General features: G+C 34.0%; 1 protein-coding gene across 3 annotated transcripts in view; it reads right to left on the reverse strand.

Annotated features, from left to right (window-relative positions):
• Window positions 1–21,068, reverse strand: part of Pibf1 (progesterone immunomodulatory binding factor 1) — a 232,488-nt gene that overhangs the window by 100,731 nt on the left and 110,689 nt on the right. The gene's annotated exons all lie outside the window — the stretch shown is intronic.

Below are 21,068 nucleotides of genomic sequence, written 5' to 3' on the forward strand. Positions count from 1 at the left end.
TATTCAGCAAAGCTTTATAAATAATTTAGATAGGTATATGTAAGTCCAGAGAACATAAGGATAAACTTCCTCATTTTACTCTTTTCATTTCTTTCATACAAAAAATTATTATCTATTATTAATATTATTTTATAAGGCATTAAGGACAAAAATAGAGCAAGTATCAGTTATGTTGCTTAAAATGATTTATTTCCTATGCTTTTCATAGGCTTTCTTAAGTCTAGAGCATTGTTTTTAAGCTTTCTATTTCACTCTAAGTCTAAATAGTGTCAGATGAAGAAAAATGGTATAAACATGCATATTAAAGTACAAATTTTTGAGACACTTGTTAAAACAAAATTTTAAATATACCTATTTGGATGTTACAAGACAGTAAATGTACAAACTGTGAAGATAAATATAGAACTACAAATTGTATACTGCAATACAGAAAACGAACATTCTCTTCATTCCATAGGTATAATTCGTAATAAAAACATTTCTACTTAACATATAAACCACCACATATTGTAAATTTGTATGGTAAATACTTCAGGTTGACTGTGTTCTAACAAAAAACAAAACAAAGATACATTATATCTTTTTTAGGGAGCTATTATGAACCCAGTATAATGGTGTATGTTATTGAAATTCATTTATTCAAATATTTATTGAGCTAGTCCTATATGAGGTAATGGGAATACATCAACTAACAGTTTCTCGAGGAAGACAAGCAAATAAACATTCAATAGAGTACATCAAGTGTTTCATTAGGGCAATCTCCAGGTTCAATGGGAATATACAAAAAAGAGACCTAATTTTGTGTTTGTATGTTTGTGTGTGTGTGTGTGTGTACGGCATAGGAGGTAAAGTCTGGGAGAGATAGAGTATGTGCAGGACAGGGAATCAAAGAACATAATCCATTTTATTCATGGTATCTCATTTAATCCACACTATAGCTCCATAAGGTATTTTGTATATGAGGAACCTGAGGCTCATAGACATCAAGTAATTTCTTTAAAAGGAATAAGCTGCTAGTAAGTCTCAGTCAAACATAAAACTAGCCAGTTTATGTTTGACTCCATAATAATCTTTCCACTATTAAAAGGTTTTTGTAACTGATATTTCTAAGATAAACCTTAAAATACTTTTCACACGGGTCATTTCACTACTGTGACAGCAACAAAGTGTAACTGTAGAATATAAGTGCCAGACATCTGCTATCAGCCACTTCATTCTTGGCACTCTTACCATTGGTAAAGGTAACTCACGTTCAGATTGAGTAAGTCTCATACAATGCATATTACACTTTAATTAATATATAGCAAGGCTTTAAGGATAATGTCAGTGTTGGTATTTAATTTCTCTGGAAAGTCCTGGCATTAACTATAAAAAATAACTTCTTACAATTTCATTAAAAGAATACCTTTTAATTTGGGAAAGCAAACACTGATAAAAATTTTTTATTGACATAATTCATATACCATAAAATTCACCCTTCAATATGTACTATTCAGTAGTTTTTACTATATTCATAAAGTTATGAATTGTACCTGTCTAAATAAAAACATTTTTATCACCCCAAAACCACCTCATATCTATTAGCAGTCACTCCTTTTTCTCCTGTGCCCCTAGGCCTGGCAACTAATTTACTACCTGTTTATACAGATTTGCTTACTGTGAATACTTCATAAAAATGAAATCATATGTGTCCTCATGATATTTTCAAGGTCTATTCATGCTGCAACATGAATCATTCCTTTTTGTGACTAAATAATATACCATTGCATAGATATACTCGTTTTGTTTGTCCACTCAACTATGTGATGGACATCTGATTTGTTTCTACTGTTGAAGCTGTTATGAACATTTTTGTTTAGATTTTTGTGTAAATGTGCTTTCATTTCTCTTGGCTATATACCTAGGAAAAGAATTGCCATATCATATGAATCTTAAATTAGAACTGCTGTGTATATGAACCTTAAAATATTTTTTCATTGACTCACTGTAAAGATACACAATTGTAGAATTCACTGTGATATATTTGTACATGTAGATTACATAATTTGCTCAGTCTAATTCTTGAGTATCTCCTCTCTTCCCTCATCCATCCCCATGATTCCATGCTTTAACTCCCTTCTATTTTCATGAGACTTGCCTTTTTTTCTCTCTAGCTTTCACATATGAGAGAAAACATATGACCCTTGGATTTCTGAGTCTGGCTCATATCATTTAACATGATGTCTCCAGTTCCATCCATTTTCCTTCAAATGACATAATTTCATTCTTCATGGCAAAGTAAAACTACATTGTGTGTATATACTATTTTCTTTTGATTTTTGCATCTATTAAGATGATCATGTGATTTCTGTCCCTAGTTCTACTTACATGGTGAATTACATTTATTGGTTTGCATATGTTGAATCATTCTTGCAACACTGGAATGAAAACAACTTGGTCATGATGTACAACTTTCTTAGTATGTTTTTAAATGTGATTTGCTAACATTTCATTAAGGACTTTTACACCTATGTTCATCAGGATTATTAGTGTACAGTTTTATTTACTTTATATATCCTTATCTACTTTTGCTATCAGTGTGATACTGTCTTCATCAAATAAATTTTAAAGTGCTTCCCCCTTTCTATTTCAAGAAATAATTTGAGAAGTAATAGTATTAGCTCTCCTTTAAATGTTTGGCAGAATTTAGCAGAGAATAATTTTGTCCTGAGCTTTCTTTGCTGGAAGAATTTATTATGACTGCTTCAATCTCATTGCTTGCTATTGGTCTGTTTTTCTATGTTCTTTGGTTCAATTTTGGTAGGTTATACATGTCTAGAAATGTATCCGTTTCTAGACATGTATAACTTGGAAATGTAAATTTTCAAAAGTTCCCTGTAGTTCACTGATACCTGTGGTGATATCTCCTCTTTCATCTGTGATTTTATTACTTTGGGTCTTTCTTTTAGTCAGTTTGGCTAAGGATTAATCCATCTTTTTTATCTTTTCAAAGAATCCTCTTTGTTACATTGTTTCTTTGTAGTGTTTTTAACTCTATTAATTTCAGCTCTCAATTATTCCCTTCCTCTGATTCATTTTGTTGTTGGTTTGTTCTTGTTTTTCTTGTTATGTGATTTCATAACAAGAGATGAATCATTAAGTTTATTTGGAATCTTTCTTTTTTTTTTTAAATGTAGGTACTCGAAGCTATCGATTTTCTTCCTTAGAACCATCTTCATAGTGTCTCAGTTTCTGGTGCGGTATATCTCTATTCTCATTTGACGCTTAAGAATTTTAAAATTTCTCTCCTGATTTATTCTATGATTCATCATTCAAAAGTGTATGTTCAATCTACATGTGTTTCTGTAGTTTTGTTGCTGTTGATTTCTAGTTTCATTCCATTATAATCTGATATGCAAGTACATATATAAATTTTAGCAAATATATGTATTTGCTAACACTTATTTGGTGACTTAAATATGTTCTATTTTGGAGAAAGTCCCATGAGTAGCTTAGAAGCAACTGAATTCAGATGTTTTGGATGAAATATTCTATAGAGGTCTGTTAGGTCCATTTGATTTAGAGTACTTTTTAGATCTGAAGTGTCCTTAATTTTATGTCTGGGTCACTTCTCTATTGGTGAGAGAACTGAGTGTTGCAATCACCCAGTATTACTGTTTTGAGGGTCTACTTGAACCTTTGTATTGAGTAGTGTTTCTTTTGAGTAATTAGGTGCACTAAAGTTTGGGGCAAAAATATTTTCTATCATTATATCTTCTCATTGAATTGCTCTCTTTACCAGTATGAAATGACCTTGCCTTTTCTGATTAATTTTGGCATGAAGTGTGCTTTGTCAGATATAAGGGTCGCTACTCCTGCTTCTTTCAGGCTCCATCTGCATGAAATATCATTTTTCATCTTTTTGCTTTCAGACTGTGGAGGTCTATGAATGGCATGTCTCTTGAGAACAGTTAGTTGGGTCTTATTTTTAATCCAATCTGTCAGTCCATGTCTTTTTTTTTTTTTTTTGTACCAGGGATTGAACTCAGGGGCATGCAATCACTGAGCCATATCCCCGGCCCCATTTTATATTTTATTTAGAGACAGGGTCTCACTGAGTTGCTTAGTTCCTCGATAAGTAGCTGAGGCTGCCTCTGAACTCACAATCCTCCTGTTTCAACCTCCCCAGCTGCTGGGTGTGCGCCACCACACCTGGCAGTCCATGTCTTAATTGAAGAGCTGAGACCATTTACATTGTGTTATTATAGAGAAATGTTTATTATTCCCTGCCATTTTATTTCTAATATTTAATTCAGTCCTGTCATTTGCAGAACTACTCTTCTAATCAGATCATCATTTCCTGAGCCCTGGTGTTTTTTGTTTTTTAATTTCTTTGTTCTTTATCTTATGCTTATCTTGGAAAGGTTTTATTTCCTCTATGTTTCTGAGTGATAGCTGTGCTGTACATAGCAATCTTGGCTAGCAGTTTTTTTTTTTTTTTTTTTTTTTCCTTCTTCTAGGGCTTGAAATATGTTGTTCCAAGCCTTCCTGGACTTTAGACTTTTTCTTAAGAAATCAGATGCTATTCTGATTGATGTACATCTACTTGTGCCCTGATATTCTCCTGAAGGCTTTCCAAATTCTGTTCTTAATACTGAATAATTGAAATTTTAATTATAATGTGTCATGAAGAGGTTCTTTTTTGATTTTTATGTATTTGGGGTTCTAAACGCCCCGATTCTAGATGTTGATCTTGTTTCCAAGGTTTGGAAATATTTTCTGTTATTTCTATTCCTCCCACAATGCCAACTATTCTTAAGTTTGGTCTCTTTTTGTCTTATAGTTGTTATGTATTCTGATCATTGTTTCTTATTTTTTCTTTATTGCTGACTGAATGTTTAGGTTCATAACCTGTCTTCAAGGCCCAAAATTCGTCTATGTGATGTTATCTATTGGAGAGGTTTTTAATTGAAATTTTATTCCCCAGTATTTCCCTTTTCCCTCCTATCCTCCTTCTCCCTAGTCCCTTTCCTTTACTCTACTAATCTTCCTTCAGTTTTCACAAGATCTACCCCCCACCCCTCCTAAAACCTTCCTTTTCCTTTTTCCTCTCTAGCTTCCACATGAGAGAAAACATATGAACACTGACTCTCTTGAGTTTGGTTTATTTCGCTTAACATATGGTTTTAAGTTCCACCCATTTTCCTGTAAATGACATACTTTCTCTCTTCTTATGGCTGAATAAAACTGTATTGTGTATGTAAACCACATTTTCTTTATCCGTTCATCCATTGATGGTTCTACAGTTTGGCTATTGTGCATTGTTCTGCTATAAATCTGGGTATACATGTCCCTACAGTATGCTGAGTTTAATTCTTTAGGATAAAGAGCAAGGAGTGGTAAAGCTGGAACAGATGGTAGTTCCTAGTCTTTTGAGGAACCTTCATAAGGATTTCTACAGTGGTTGTACTAATTTACAATCCCACCAACTTTGCAAAAGAGTTCCATTTTCTCCGCATCCTCTTCAGCATTTATTATTATTTGTTATTGATGGTTGCTATTCTAACCGGAGTAAGATGAAATCTCAGGGTAGTTTTGATTTGCAATTTCCTAACTGCTAATGATTTTTGGCATTTTTTTCATATATTTGTTGGCCATTTGTTAAAGCATTATCTGTTTTTTGGTGTTAAGTTTTTTGAATTCTTTATATATCATGGCTATTAATTCTCTGACAGAAGAGTAGCTAGCAAAGATTTTTATCTCATTCTATAGGTTTTCTCTTCATATTCTTAATTGTCTTTGCTATGCAGAAGCTTTTCAATTTGATGTCATCCTATTTATCAACTCTTAGAATTATTTCCTGAGCTTTAGGATTCCTATTGAGAAAGCTATGGCCTGTACCTATATGTTGGAGTACTGACCCTACAGGTTCTTCTAGGAGTTGCATAGTTTCTGGTCTAATTCCTAGATCTTTGATCAATTTTGCAATTATTATTGGGCAGGGTGAGAGATAAGGGTCTAGTTTCATTCTTCTACATACGGTTAATCGGTTGTCCAAGGCCCTTTTTCATGAGATGGGTTCTTCTTCCTGTCCAATGTGGGGATCCTTTAGTGAGTAGTTTTCTTTCCATAATAAACACCTGGGTTAGAGGTATACCTTAGCTTCAAAATATACGATGAACACAATCAAAGTGTTAAGTTCAATCATCAATACCACTCTGAGAATAGATTAATCCCATCAAAATCATATGGTTTTACAGAAGCTTGACTATATTAAACAATATACTCAAATTTCCAGGAGATAATTATTGTCATCTCCTGGAAAAGTTAACTATTTAACTTTTGTTAAATTGTCTGTATTCTAAATATATAAATATTGTCTGCTGTTTATGTAATGAATGAGAAGAGAAAGCACTATAAGCTATCTTTACTTCTTTGGAGTTTGGGGTGGATATCAGAATTGCCTGCTGTGTTCTAAATCCACAAAAGGGCCAAATTTGTTGTTAATCTTTTCAAAACAAATTATCTTAAAGGTCAGCATCACATTCTAAATGACTGATCCAGAATGTTTTAAGGTGGTGTTTTTGTGTCCCATAGTTTAGCATGTAGAAAAGGTATTGATTTTACATGATTTTTGCATTTATCTTTATAAAAACCATTTTCCCTGAGGAATAAAGGGACATTTTCATGTAAGTAAAATTTCAAATTAGTAATTTTTTAAATGAAACATTTTTTAACCACTTCATACCCTTTAGGTTGGCTATAATTTAAAAGGCAGGTGATGATAAGTATTGATATGGATGTAAATAAATTAGTACCCTTATTATTTCTGGTGACAGTGTGAAATAATGCAACAAAGGAATGTATAATAGTACAACAACATAGGAAAACAGTTTGGCAATTCCTCAAAAAGTTAACAGATTAGAGAAAAATGGCAGATTAAAGATACCCACAATATGATAGCAGCTTCCTAAGACTGTTAAAACAAGGCTGAGAGAAAAATGCCATTAGGCAATTCAGAAAGCTAGCAGCGAGGTGAAAACCAAAAATATTGGTTTCTAGAATAGAAAGATAATGAATAAAAGGAATAAATAGATAGTGTTAGTACTTGGCATGCAATGACTCAGTGAGTCAGGGGAAGCTCCCCTCCAACAAACCAGAAGAAATTCTCCCATCAAGTTTAAGATAAATGAACACTGCTGTCCAATAAATTCACAATCTGAGTGCAAAATGAGTTCAGATACCAGAGAGTCTCAGAACTCTCCATCAGAGATAAAAAAAAAAAAAAAGCATGGAAGCAGTCTCCCGAGTGGGAGACTAGAAAACCCTGCAATTTACCTTTGTTTTTTTCATTCATTCTCATGTTCCGTCCCCGCCCCATCCCTCCTCCCCACTCTGTCTTGCTTTTTGAATACCCAAGGCCAAACAGCTACTTAGGCTTTATTTTCTTGTATTGGTGGGTGTCCATGCCATGAGTCAGTCCAGGCACAGAAGTGAGAAGCTCGGGACAGTGATAAAAACCATAGTTGCTGTTCTATCAGTCTGCAAAGTAAGAGAAGAGCAAGGGGCACTTTCATTTGAACTTGGTGGTCTGAACTGTGCCAGAGGTAAGGCTGAAGGGGAAGAACTGGGATAGATCCAGGGTCAGGAGGAAAGTGATGCAGATCTCTGTGAAGGGTTGGAGGATAGACTGATGCATGTCACCCACCTCCTCAGCACACAGACTGAGGCTCCCAGAAGGAGAGGTGCAGTATTCCCTATCATTCTACAGACAGCATGGGTGAGAGGGCTAGCCAACATCCCTGCCAGACTTACATTTCTATCCTGTCACAATAAGAAAGTAATTTTGAACTTTAAGTCTGCTCTGAATCAGAAAATGCCCCCCGCCCCCGTAGTCTGCCAGTTAGGGAGAGGCCGACTTAGGCATATAGACTCCCTCAGTAAGTTTGGCCAGTTTGGATCAGAGCTGAAATCTAATTTTTATTGTTGGTTGTTCAAAACATTACATAGTTCTTGACAAATCATATTTCACACTTTGATTCAAGTGGGTTATGAACTCCCATTTTTACCCCATATACAGATTGCAGCATCACATCGGTTACACATCCACTGTTTTACATATTGCTATACTAGTGTCTGTTGTATCCTGCTGCCTTTCCTATCCTCTACTATCCCCCATCCCCTCCCCTCCCATCTTCTCTCTCTACCCCATCTACTGTAATTCATTTCTCCCCCTTGTTTTTTTTTTCCCCTTTCCCCTCACTTCCTCTTGTATGTAATTTTGTATAACCATGAGGGTCTCCTTCCATTTCCATGCAATTTCCCTTCTCTTTCCTTTTCCCTCCCACCTCAAAAGAAGCAATCAAGGCTGGTGCACGAAACAGATGGGCTGAAATTTCCAGGCAGGAAGACTTTGGTGGATTTAGCTTCAATAAACTGGAGTTGACAAGAGCAGAAACTGACCTCTCTAAACTCAGAATTCAATCTTGCTCATAAAAATAATACGTTTATATTTTCACTTGTTTCCTTCTCTTTTTCTTTCATGTTGTTTATTCAGTAAAGGAATCTGCCTCAAATTATTATGCCTTTGAAATAATTTCAATTACATTAATTTTATAAATTGAGCTGTGAAAATGTCTAATACTGCAGCTACAAACGTAGCTCTAGCAGTGAGGAACTGGTTGATGCGAATAGCTCTGCCCAACAGTTTCAGGAAACTCCCACCTAACCTGTTTTGCTAAGTTAACTTGTCACATTTTACTTTGTTGACTCAGACTTCTCAACTCATCCTCTCAATTTGAACCTTATTTGAACTAAGTCAATATTATTCACACATTAACAACTTTATGTCTGACATTCTAATTCAGCATAGTAACCTTAAGAGGTCAAATTTCCCATAAAGTTAAAATACAGTCAGAATCAGAATCTCCACTTATCCTCACAACCATTTCATCCAGATCCTGAAATGTGGCTACAGTTGTCTTTATTTTGTATTTGCAAATGGGTTTTTAGTTTTTGTAAGATGCACCTGTATATCATACACTACATGTAAGATAGCAGAACTTCCTAGAATAAATTGTTTGCTGTAAATAAATATTCACTGCAAATGAAATTTGAGAGCTGAAAGTACAAGGAGAAAAAAGGGGAAAATCAACCATTACATAGGACCTACAAAGAAGTTAACCCATAAGAAATGCTCTTAGGTTATAAGAATTGAACTCCAAATAGTATGGCATGTCCTGTGATGCAGAGAAACAAACACAAGAGAGACATCAACATGACATTGGATCCTCAGTATTGGGAGTTTTTATTTGAATAAAGCATTGGACAAAAAATCAAATAACAGGTTTTCATAAGAATATTTATATGGGTAGTCTTTCCATATAGACCACAAGGAACTTTTACTCATTACACTCAGATGTATTAAACCATGTACATACATGGTTCATTCCTCATTCTACCAATCAGGTTAACATTGAGTACTAAGGTGAATGATCCATATTTTGTGCACTATTAACCTTTTATTTAATCTCAGTTTTTTTTTCCAATGAGAAACAACTGATCTTTGAATTTGTTCATGAAATATTCATGGCTTTCACTATGTTAAAACTGGAAATTTATTTTGAACCCAGTTATCTAATATCATTTGGTAGACAAGCAGTATAAGACAAAATACCCAAAAGAGTACTGTGTTCAGTGATGAGGTTCTTGTTATCCCCAGAACCAGGACTAGTAGTCCTTCTATTAAGAAGTTTAAGATCTGCTTTGGTTTGGAAGTAAGATCATGAAGCAGCTGAGGCAAGGACAACTGTGTGTAGATAAAGAATATGGGAATAAGATCTTGCCCCAAGATAGATTGGCAAAAGAAGCTAAACTAAGTGACTGGATCTCTTGCACCGGTAAAGGTTCAATGAAGGGTTTTTAGTAATCAGATATTAGGTAGATTAACTGGACAGAAAGTTTTGAAAGATACACTCAATACTTCATTGAATTACAGAGAGCTGGATCAATAAAATATTGTGGCTTAGAATAATACATGGGAGCAGGTAGCCTTGGCTGGACCAATAAATCCTTTGTGTGAGCAGGATAATTTAATTCTAATTTCTAAGCAAGGGGATGCTGATAAACTTTATACACTTGAAAGGAGTGCACAAAACAGATGGGCTGAAATTTCCAGGCAGGAAGACTTTGGTGGATTTAGCTTCAATAAACTGGAGTTGACAAGAGCAGAAACTGACCTCTCTAAACTCAGAATTCAATCTTGCTCATAAAAATAATATGTTTATATTTTCACTTGTTTTTCCTTCTCTTTTTTCTTTGCACAAGTAAATATTTCCAAATTTATTTTCAATTCTCTAAGTAAATTGTTGAATCCATTCTTATGCAAAACCTTTGAACAATTACAAAGAATATAGACCTCTTTATCATTACTTTAAACTCCATTTCTTCTTTCAGAGATTACCACTGTTATCAGTTTTCTGTGTATCTTTCTAGTTCCCCCACCAAAATAACATGCGTTTGTTCAGACATGAATGGATATCTCAATCTCCTTTTTCTTTTTTAAGCAGATAGTATCATATCACATATACTATTTTTCTGTAACTTCCTTTTTCCACTTAATGTTTTAGAATAATTTCATGTCTATACCTCATTCTTTTCATTTTAATTCTTATGACTACAATGTGGACATAGTGACATGATTAATTCCAATTCATTTAATTCTAAAATGATAAACATTTAGAGAGTCTCAAAATGCTTCAATGATTATATACAATGCTTTAAATATCATCCTGATAAATGCCTCCTGTGCACAAGCAAATGTTTTTCACTATGAAGCAGAACTATTGGGTCAAAAAGAATTTAAATTTTCATGCTGCCCAGTATTCCTACTGAATGGCTAAATCAATTTAAAATGTTACTAGAAGTATATGAAATATTGTTTCTCTATATCCTCACCAATATTTTCATTGCAATCTACAAAAAATGTTTACTCTATGCACATTATATATATGAATAATACCATTATACAGAATTTGCTACCCTCTTTTCCCTCTGATATAATAACTTAAAAATTCTCTCTGGTTATTAAAATCTCTTCATAAATACCATTTTTTGGCTTCATAAATTTCTATTCTTAATAATTCCTCTATATTAGACATTTAGCCTTTCCCCAATTTCTTATCTTAATTTCCCTTCCAAATAGTACCACCCAGTTTATTTACTCACTCAGTACAGTGGGGTTTACTGTGAACAAAGTTTGAATTTCTAAAAACAAAGTACATCTGTGAAGGAAGAAGGGTGTTACAATGAAAAGCTGCTCCAAGGACTGGGCTGTAAAGTAACTGTATTGAGCAATACCAACTATGCTGGAAAAAGTTTATGGGCCCCTAATGTGCTGTTGCGGGTGGAGAATATTCTCACTTGTTTCCATATATTTGTTTTTTTAATTTTTTAAGACAAGATCTCACTATGTTGTCCAGTCTGGCCTCAATCATGTGGGTTCAAGCTTCTACTTCAATGGTTCTGACTACAGGAGGATGCCATTGTGCCCAGCTTTTTTTCCATAAATCCTGATATGTTTCTTTTCAAAACAGAAAACGGACTCATTATTTACATATATATGTAGATATGAATCATGGATACAGCTATAACCGCTTGAAGATATTAATGGTAATGTAAAATAAAAAGAAGTATACATGCTGAAGAAATGATATACTACTTCATAGGTAAAGCTATTTACAGAAGGGTCGTGATAGGAAAAATCAGTTGTTTTTACATCACTTGATTTGACTTAAATTAATTCCACTAAAGGCAACTCAAAATGTTTTGATATAGATTTAAAAAATGAAAATTAAGTATTTTCCACTTAAATGACTTTGGTTGACATATAACTTACTTCTCAAGTCAAGTGTTATTAGCCAAATACAGCACAAATTACTTATCATTATTTCATCAGTATCTAGTATAAGTCTTTCACTGGTTAATTTTTAAAATGACCTATAAACATTTCAAAAGTTTCACATTCCAGAAGTAAGAACCCCTGCTCTGCAATATCTCATCTATAGTTTCTAATCTTTTAAAAAAGAAAAATATACACAATTTTATTTAGTTCTCTGTACTCTAAAGTTATATACATATATTTATATAAATTAATACTGCAATTTACAACAATTTTGAAAGGCAGATTTGTGATAATCTAGATATTTGAAAATAAGAGTTCATATCACCATGTCTTTACTATTTAAAATATGACAGTCTTTTCTTTAATTATATCAATTAATATACCAATTGGCAAGAACAGATGAGAATCTCCTGTTATTCATAGTACATACCAACTTGTTTTTTTTTTCCTTTCTTTTTTTAGTGCTGGGAATCAAACCCAGGGCCTTGCTCCTACAGGAAAAACACTCTATGGCTGGGGCTGGGGCTGGGGCTCAGCGGTAGAGTGTGTGCCTAGCACGTGTGAGGCCCTGGGTTCAATCCTTAGCACCACATAAAAATAAATAAATAAAATAAAGGTATTGTGACCAACTACAACTAAAAAAAAATATTAAAAAAAAGAAAGAAAAAAGAAAAGAAAATAGCTCACTCTCTAGCGCTGTCTCTCTTCTCCCTGCCCCCACCTATACATATATTTAATCCCCCCCCCACATATGTTTATTTTTATTTTTTTGGTACTGGGGATTGAAGTCAGGGCCTCCTGAATACTAAGCACACACTCTTACTATGGAACTATACCCCCTATGTCAAAGGGAAATTTCTTCCCCCAGTGCTAGGGATGGAACCCAGGACTTCATTAGGTGCTAGGTAAGCTCTACCACAGTGCTATAATTCTAGCCTTCTATGTGTATTAAATGCCCTGCTAGTGGGATATTTTTGTTCTCTAAGCAAAAACGACTCTGTGCAATGAGAAAAGTTACTCATAGAAGTATATCGCAAAATTTTCAAGACAAGTATATCTGAAATTTTCATGACAGAAAATATGTTAAGCTCAATTATCATTTATTAGAGAATATATCTAAAAGTGCTTCCTTTTCATATTGATATTAAAATAGAATGTTATCTAATAGTTTATTTTTGTGCATTAATGCTATCTATTATGGCACCAAGTTTCTGTTCACTGTTTAGTTATATCTATTAAACATTTTAAAATACATAACAAGATATTGAATAAAAATAATTTTCAATAAAAATTAGGGGAGTAATTACAGAAGTTTAAAAATATGCATATAAAATGAAAGAGAAACAGAATTCTAGTAACTCTAATCTTTCCTTTTTAGTTATAAAATTTTCCAAATTGGGGCTGGGGATGTGGCTCAAGCGGTAGCGCGCTCGCCTGGCATGCGTGTGGCCCGGGTTCGATCCTCAGCACCACATACAAACAAAGATGTTGTGTCCGCCGAGAACTAAAAAATAAATATTAAAAATTCTCTCTCTCTCTCTCTCTCTCCCCCTCCCTCCCTCTCTCATTCTATCTTTAAAAAAAAAAAATTTCCAAATTGAAAAGCAAGCACCGGAAAACTTATAAAACCACCATCAATGTTGCAACAATGATTACTGTAGGACATGAGGAAGGAATTTAAAAGGCATTTGGGTATTTGTCCAAATGTTTCTGCCATTTAGATGATTTCTTCAACCAGTTCACTTTTCAGCTGTAATACTACATCTGTCATTTTTGGCTTACAAACTAATTCTTAAATGAATGTGAGAGATCTTTTTTTTGCTGAGTTAAATACGCTGAGTATGTTTAACAACTGTACCATGGATTTATAAGAATTTCAAGCATGCATTTAAAGTAATTCAATGCATCTATCCTATTATGATCAAAATAAAACAAGTAAGAACATTAATAAAATAAACAATATGTAGTAATATTTGGCCATCTTATGAAGGGCAAAAGTAGGTTCTACAGGTATGTGGAGATAAAAGTACTTAAGTGAAACAAACATCATGAAAAGAATGTTGCCTTAAAATAAATCAAAGCATGCATGAGATAAAATTAGAGTAAAACATTTTGTAACAGTGTTTGAATGGTTTGCTGTTTTTCCTTTTGTGGCAACATGACAACAAACACTTAAAATTCAGCTTGAATCATCCTTTGAATCAAGAGTATTTATTACATCAGTGCTTCAGAACACTCAAAGCTATTTCATGCTGCTTTCAATATATATATGAGTGTTGAGCTATATTTAAGGAAAAAACTCAGAATATGTGCACAATCTAAAAACTCATTAGAAAAAGCACTTTTTTGGAAGATGCTTTTATAAAAATTAGTAAAACGTATCAAGATTAGGGAAAATCATTGGTTTTCGTATTTTTCCATAATATATAGCTCAAAGAAAGGATACCAATTATTATAGTTAACATAAAAAGCTCTGTAAAAGGAAAAAGGAATATAAAAATCATTGATTTATGTAACTTTCTGATAACAGGCAAGCCCTATTGATCTTAATTTATGCAAATCAGCGTTCTGAAAATGGGCTAAAGAATTCCATAAGACCTCTAGGAAACTTCTGAACAAGGATTTAGAAATCATTACTGGGTCTTCAAACCTAGGTGCTTTGGTAGTAGAGATGCCTCATTAACAAGACTTTTTTCTTTTGAAGGACAAAAATGACTCCAGAGCTTGATTTTATTCAGTCCAGCCAGGGAGAACCAGCAGAACCAGTTGTGGACTACTAAGAACCCAAGATGCTATGGCTCTATATTAGAATTAATAAATCAATATCTCTGGGTAAAAAAAAATCATATTGAGTTTTGGGGGACTAACTGAGCTAATGCAAGTCAAATGCTTAAAACAGTGCATTGAACAATTACAGTATAAGTTACTTGACTATGGAAATCTTGTCTAATCCATCTTTGAATCCATCTAGAATATTAGCTAGTACATTAGACATTTTTTTTTTTTTTGGTACTGGGATTGAACTCAGGGGCACTCAACCACTAAACCACAACCCTAGCCCTATTCTGTATTTTCTTTAGAGACAGGGTCTCACTGAGTTGCTTAGCACCTCACTGTTGCTGAGGCTGGCTTGGAACTCACAATCCTCCTGCTTCAGCTTCTGGAGCCACTGGTATTATAGGCATGTGCCACTGCGTGCAGCTACATGAGACATTCTTAATGGATCTTTATTAAATGAATGGAGTCCATATTAACCATGAGATTGTCAGGCATTATAAAATTTAAATGGCTAAAAAAATGTTCAAATCAAGACAGAAAACATTAAACTATCAAGAATTAATCTGATGAGGGGCAATCTCTTCTAAAGTATGACAAAGATTATTATTTCCAGGTTTAGGTGCCAGTATAAGATGAAAACAAATTATAGGTAAAAAAGAAAGGAGAAACCAAAATGATTATAGGTTAGGTATGACTGAGCTACAAGAAAGATTAAAGTTTCTAAAAATGTACAGTTTGGATAATGATTAAGGTGGTAGAAGGAGACATGACAACATTCTAAAAACATTTTAAAAACAAATGCAAAAGACAGAGCAAAGTTAGTAAGACAGGACCTATCTAAATTCTATAATGAGTTAAAATTATTGCAAAATGTACACACAATTTAGGAATCTAAGTGTGACTCACTAGCCTATCTGCAAGAATATAATAAAGTCTACCATGAGGACACACAAAAAAGAAGTGAAGAAGAAAAGTACAACATGATGACATTATGTAATGAGAAGAACAAAATCACTTTGTTAGGTCTACTTTCCCATTTCTCTCATTAGACTTATTGGTAGATTTACTGGGCTAAATAATAATTACTTAGTAGTTTTTCTGTAAACTACCTCCTTGATTTTCAAACATGTAGATTTAAATATGTTCAGTAAATTTATATTTTACTGAAATAAAATATAAATTTACTGAACATATTTAAATTATATTCAGTAAACACATTATATCATGACCATATTTTAATTTTCTACAGCTATTCAAAAAATGAGAAAGCTTATAAGGATCCAGAAAATTTCTATATCCCTAGGTGTCTATTTTAACCATCTCCTCAAGGCTATAAACACTTCAAAATAAAAAGGAAATAATAAAACACCTGATATAATCAGGGAAGCTAAAAAACAAATTGAATGAAAAAAATCCATATTTTAAAGTCTCTTTCATTATTTTGAAGAAATGACTTTTCTTAAATATCTTCCTGGGCCTGACTTTTTCTCCTATACTTTTCCCAACAGAAAGGGTTGCTCCTCCTCTTTAGGATAGTAAAAATTTGGCATAGTAACTATTTCTCTGCCTTCTATTCTTGTTCTCACTTGCTATTACAATCATGGCCCAAGTGGGTTGTGAAAGACTTGGAAAAAAACCATTTATGAACTCTAAAGGCATTTACTATGGGGAAACTTGAATTGGCATGCCACCTGTCAGCATGCATAGAGAACTAATATAAAGGAAAAAGAGTTAACATCTGAGCGCCTATGTTTTAATTTTACACACACACACACACACACACACATACACCCTCTCTCTCTCTCTCTCTCTCTCTCTCTCCCCCTCTCCCTCTCTCTCTCTCTCTCTCTCTCTCTCTCTCTCTCTCTCTCTCTCTCTCCACTCAACTCCTAACACAAAAAATTTAAGGTTATTCTCTTTTTTTTAGAGATAAAGATACTGAAACTCAGAAAAATCAATAATGTGTTAAAGTAAGTAGAAAAGTTGAAATTTGCACCCAAGTTTGCCTCAAATTTTTCTTATTGTATAATATCTTGTATCAAGAAAGAAAAAAGTTTTAAATAAAAATAAAATGTACCCCAAACACCCAATTTCCAGCAACACTGAGTGTGGACAGAGACAACAAAAGTGGGAAGATAGTAGTGACCTGTATTTGACTGAAAGGTGAACAAAGAAGAAAACAGGCCCAGGCACTCCACAAAACCAAAATACACAAAGGCTATCCATGGGATGAGGAAAACCTTTGATTTGGGTTAAGGGGTCGGGGGTTCAGGACACTACAGAGTGGTACTGAAGTCTAGACTAGAGAACAGTTATTTTTCTTGCTTTGGACAAAGATGGCTTCATGCTTTACCAATATTTACCGTATATGCATGAATATACAGGTACACACACCAAAAAAAGGCCTTTCCCCCAATCATCTTTAGACAATAAACAATGCAAAATTTGCTTATGTTATTCATTTAAAGGAATCAGTAAAAATAGAAGCAAAGACAGTTAACAAAAATAAAATAATTATTTGGGGAGAAAGCCTCAAACTACACCGAAATTAGGTTTTAAAGATTATTTTATAAGGAAATATAAGTAGTCATATTTTGGAGACCACAAACACACAAATGGAAAATAATTTTTTGGAATGGTTATGGTGGCTAAAGATGAAAATTCAGTGACATCATCATCAATGGATTAAAAAATAGTAAAAATAACAAAAAATCAGTGAGGATGAGTATTTTTAGAAAACAAGAGATGATTCAAAAAGTGCCTTAAACAAGTTTTAAAGTTCATGAGGTTGAAGTATTCTTTTATGTCTGATGGTTTTAAATATCTACATGTAACTATATTAAGGATTCTGAAACCATGTTGTGTTGGGTTCAAATTCAATATATGCCCCTTTTCTACCCGTATATCTCTGATTCTATCTTTGTAACATATGGTGATATTAGTGACAAGCTTATAAGGTTATTGGAGAAATTAAATGAGTTAATACTGGAAAATCTTAATAGAATGCTGGCATAGTAAGTACTATATAGAGGTTTATTAAATCAAATCAAATATCCAAGTTTGCCAAAGTCTTTTATTGGGGAAAAAAAAAAAGCCTGTCATGGGAAAAATTACAGGTGACTTTGTATGTTTCCCTGACCATACAATTCTAATGTTTAGTATGGCCATGATGTCTCATCACATTCCATCTTTATCTTCCTATGAGCCATGAGATGCTTTAATTATTTAAAATACAGACATCTGGAAGCACAGACCTTGATTTTTCTTTTAGTTAGTGGAGTATAACATGTTATCCTTACTAAGAAACAGAACTATAAGTTCAAAGTCATAACTTTCTATTCACTTAGCTAAAAAGATGCACTGGAAAGAAGCGCTGATGTCCAGGAAGTATTACAAACAGTAATCCACCTATTCAGACTTGTAAATGGTCTTAGAGGAGGAGATGAACAATGACCACTGCCACTTGACTGATGCTGCTGGAAAAGCTGACATAGATGCTTCAGATAAAAGATTGGCAAACTTCTCTTTAGGTTTTATGGGCTACAAAGCCTCAGCTGTGACATAATTAAACTGAGCAGTTGTAGCAGGAAAGCAGCCATGGACAATACATAAGCAAATGAGTGTGACTGTTTCAATAAAACTTTATGTACATTAACATTTGCATTTCACATAATTTTCATGTGTCATGAAATACTTTTTCTTTTCTTTTTTTTTCCCCCCAGTAATAAAAAATACAGAAGCCATTTTTAGCTTTCAGGCTATCCATAAAAAGATGGTGGACTGGATTTTGGTCAGGCCATAGTTTGTCAACCTGATTTGAATTAAGAAAAGCTCTGGGAAATCAGTAACAACATACAGACCAAATCTATGACCTGGTTTGGAATAATTTTATTCAAATCTATTACACTATTTTATTCTCTATGTGGTCATTCTAAAAACTGTCTTCTTTTATTAAGCTTTTCAAGTCATTCAGATCCCTTTTCATCTAATGAACCCATGCCATTTGATGGCTTCTTTTTTTACTAAGGTCAGGATCTAGCCAACAAGATTTCTTCCAATTCCTGCCTTTCCACCTCAAAACTTCTTGATACCCTAATTTTCTCTATTCTTACACTCCTCAGAGTTAAAAAGAGTTTGAAGTTCTCTGCTTTATTTCTTCATACCCAAATGCTTTTACTCCCTCAATTATCACCACTTGAATACATTCCCAAACTTTCCCCTTCAAAGCATCCCTTCTCTGCTCACCTATATGTTTAGCTTTCCTGGGTCCTTTACAAAAAAGAGAAAGAAAACAAGAAAAAAGAAGCTCAACCTAAAGTTAATGCTTTCTTCCTTTCTCATTTGTTTAGTTGCTGCCTCTGTATCTTCATAAATTTCAATCTTAGAAGCTTGTTTCTACTCCCACAAATCATCTTTAAATAGATGCTTTATATTTTCAATTTCTTGGCTGATTCTTCTCCTTGCCATAAAAGCACAGAAACATATTTGAATATTGGCATGATTATTCATCAACTGGTCATATATATATTTTTTCCTCTTAATAAAAGCCCAATAGTGACTTCTAGTGTCTGATAAACCTTGTAAGAAGCTTGGAATTTACCACTTCAACCTAACAACGAGAACAAAACCAAACAAACTGAAAAATCCACAATTCTTTCTTAGATTCATAAGAGAAGTGAGCCCATAGGGCAAACTGCTCCCAAATTTAGAAAGACAGACATACACAGAGAATCTCAAATATGCCAGGGAAGAAACCAACATGGAGAAACCTCCATGGGAATCAGGGCTGAGATAAAGAAATCTGACTATAACTGATGAATGGCTGGAAGCTCAAGGTAGACAAGTGTTATGGTTTAGATTAGGTATTCCCCCAAAACTCATGTGTGAGATAATTCAAGAAAGTTTAGAGATGAAATGATTGTGTTATAAGAGGTTTAACCTAATCAGTACATTAATCCTCTAATAGGCATTAACTTGGTGGTAACTGTAGGCAGATAGGGTGTGGCTAAAGGAGATGTGTCCCTGGGGGACATGCCTTTGGGGTATATATTTTGTGAGCAGAGCTTTCTCCTTCCTGGTGATATCTTGAGCCACTTTTCCTCCATTACACTCCTCTACCATGATGTTCTGCTTGCCTCAGTTCCCATGGAATGAAGTTGGCCATCTATGGACAGAGACCTCTGAAACCATGAGCCCCCAAACAAACTTTTTATCCTTAAAATTGTTCTTGTCAGTTCTTTTGGTTATAGCAAAAAAAGCTGACTAAAACAACAGGTATGAAAGATGAAAAATCCAGAGATACCCAGTCATTCCCTGTCCCCTTTTGTGAATGTTATTTCATGGAGCTTAACCAGGAGCTCTACCAGGTTCTCAGAGTACACAGCGGGATAGGGGGGGATCCCCTCTGCTTTTAGCAAGTGGTGGAGGAAAGAGGGGAGGCACTTTGAAATACACTAGTGCCACTCTGTTTTTCTTAATGGGGTGTGTTAAGTTAACTTGAGTCTAACCTTATTTAGGACTTTCTCAAAGCCCAACTGACCGGAGGGAAGGGAAATACCAAAGCCCACTCTAGCTATCCTGTCAAACCTAAGGAGGAAAAGACTGAGATGAATGGGTGAAATTCAAAGTCCAGCTCACTGAAGACTGAGACCTAATCATGGGACTACAGAATGATTTCCCTCCCCACTCACCTTACTATCATATTACTAATGGCCCATTTACCACAGTTGCTTTTTACCCACTGCATCATCTGGGTTATCATGGAAAACTTACAAGATATACTGAATGCCAAAAAACACAATTTAAAGAGAAAGAACGAGTATCAGAACCAGATTCAGATACAGCACGAAGGCAAAAACTGTCAGATCAAGATTTAAAAATAAGTATGGTTAATATTCTCAAGGCTCTAATATAAAGAATATACAGCATACAAGATAAAGTATACTGCATACAAGAATAGATAGGCAATATAAGTAGAAAGATAGAAATTCTAAGAACTGAAAAAAATGCTAGAGATTGGAAATAGTGTTTTAGATATAATATCTTCAATGGTGTTATTAGTACACTGGACATAAATGAGGAAAGAACCTCTGACTTTGGGGCTATTTTAATATAAATACCCATAGCTAAAAAAGCAAAGAGAAAAGACTGGAAAAACAAACAAGTAAACAAACAGAAGAGAATATCCAATAACTATGGGATAACTACAAAAAAATCATGTAATGGGACTAACAGAAGGAGAAAAAAGAGTAAAGAAGACAAGAAATACCAAACACACACACACACACACACACACACACAGAGACATCCCTAAACCTAGGCACAATAAACTACAGAAATTCAACGATACAATAGAAAAAAAATCAAAATAAGCCAAAAGGGGGAAAATATTACCATACAGTGGGGTAAA

Source organism: Marmota monax, unplaced genomic scaffold (assembly GCF_021218885.2).
Source record: "Marmota monax isolate L192 unplaced genomic scaffold, Marmota_monax_Labrador192_F-V1.1 WCK01_AAM20220418_F8-fsc00137, whole genome shotgun sequence".
In the NCBI taxonomy this organism is placed as follows: domain Eukaryota; kingdom Metazoa; phylum Chordata; class Mammalia; order Rodentia; family Sciuridae; genus Marmota; species Marmota monax.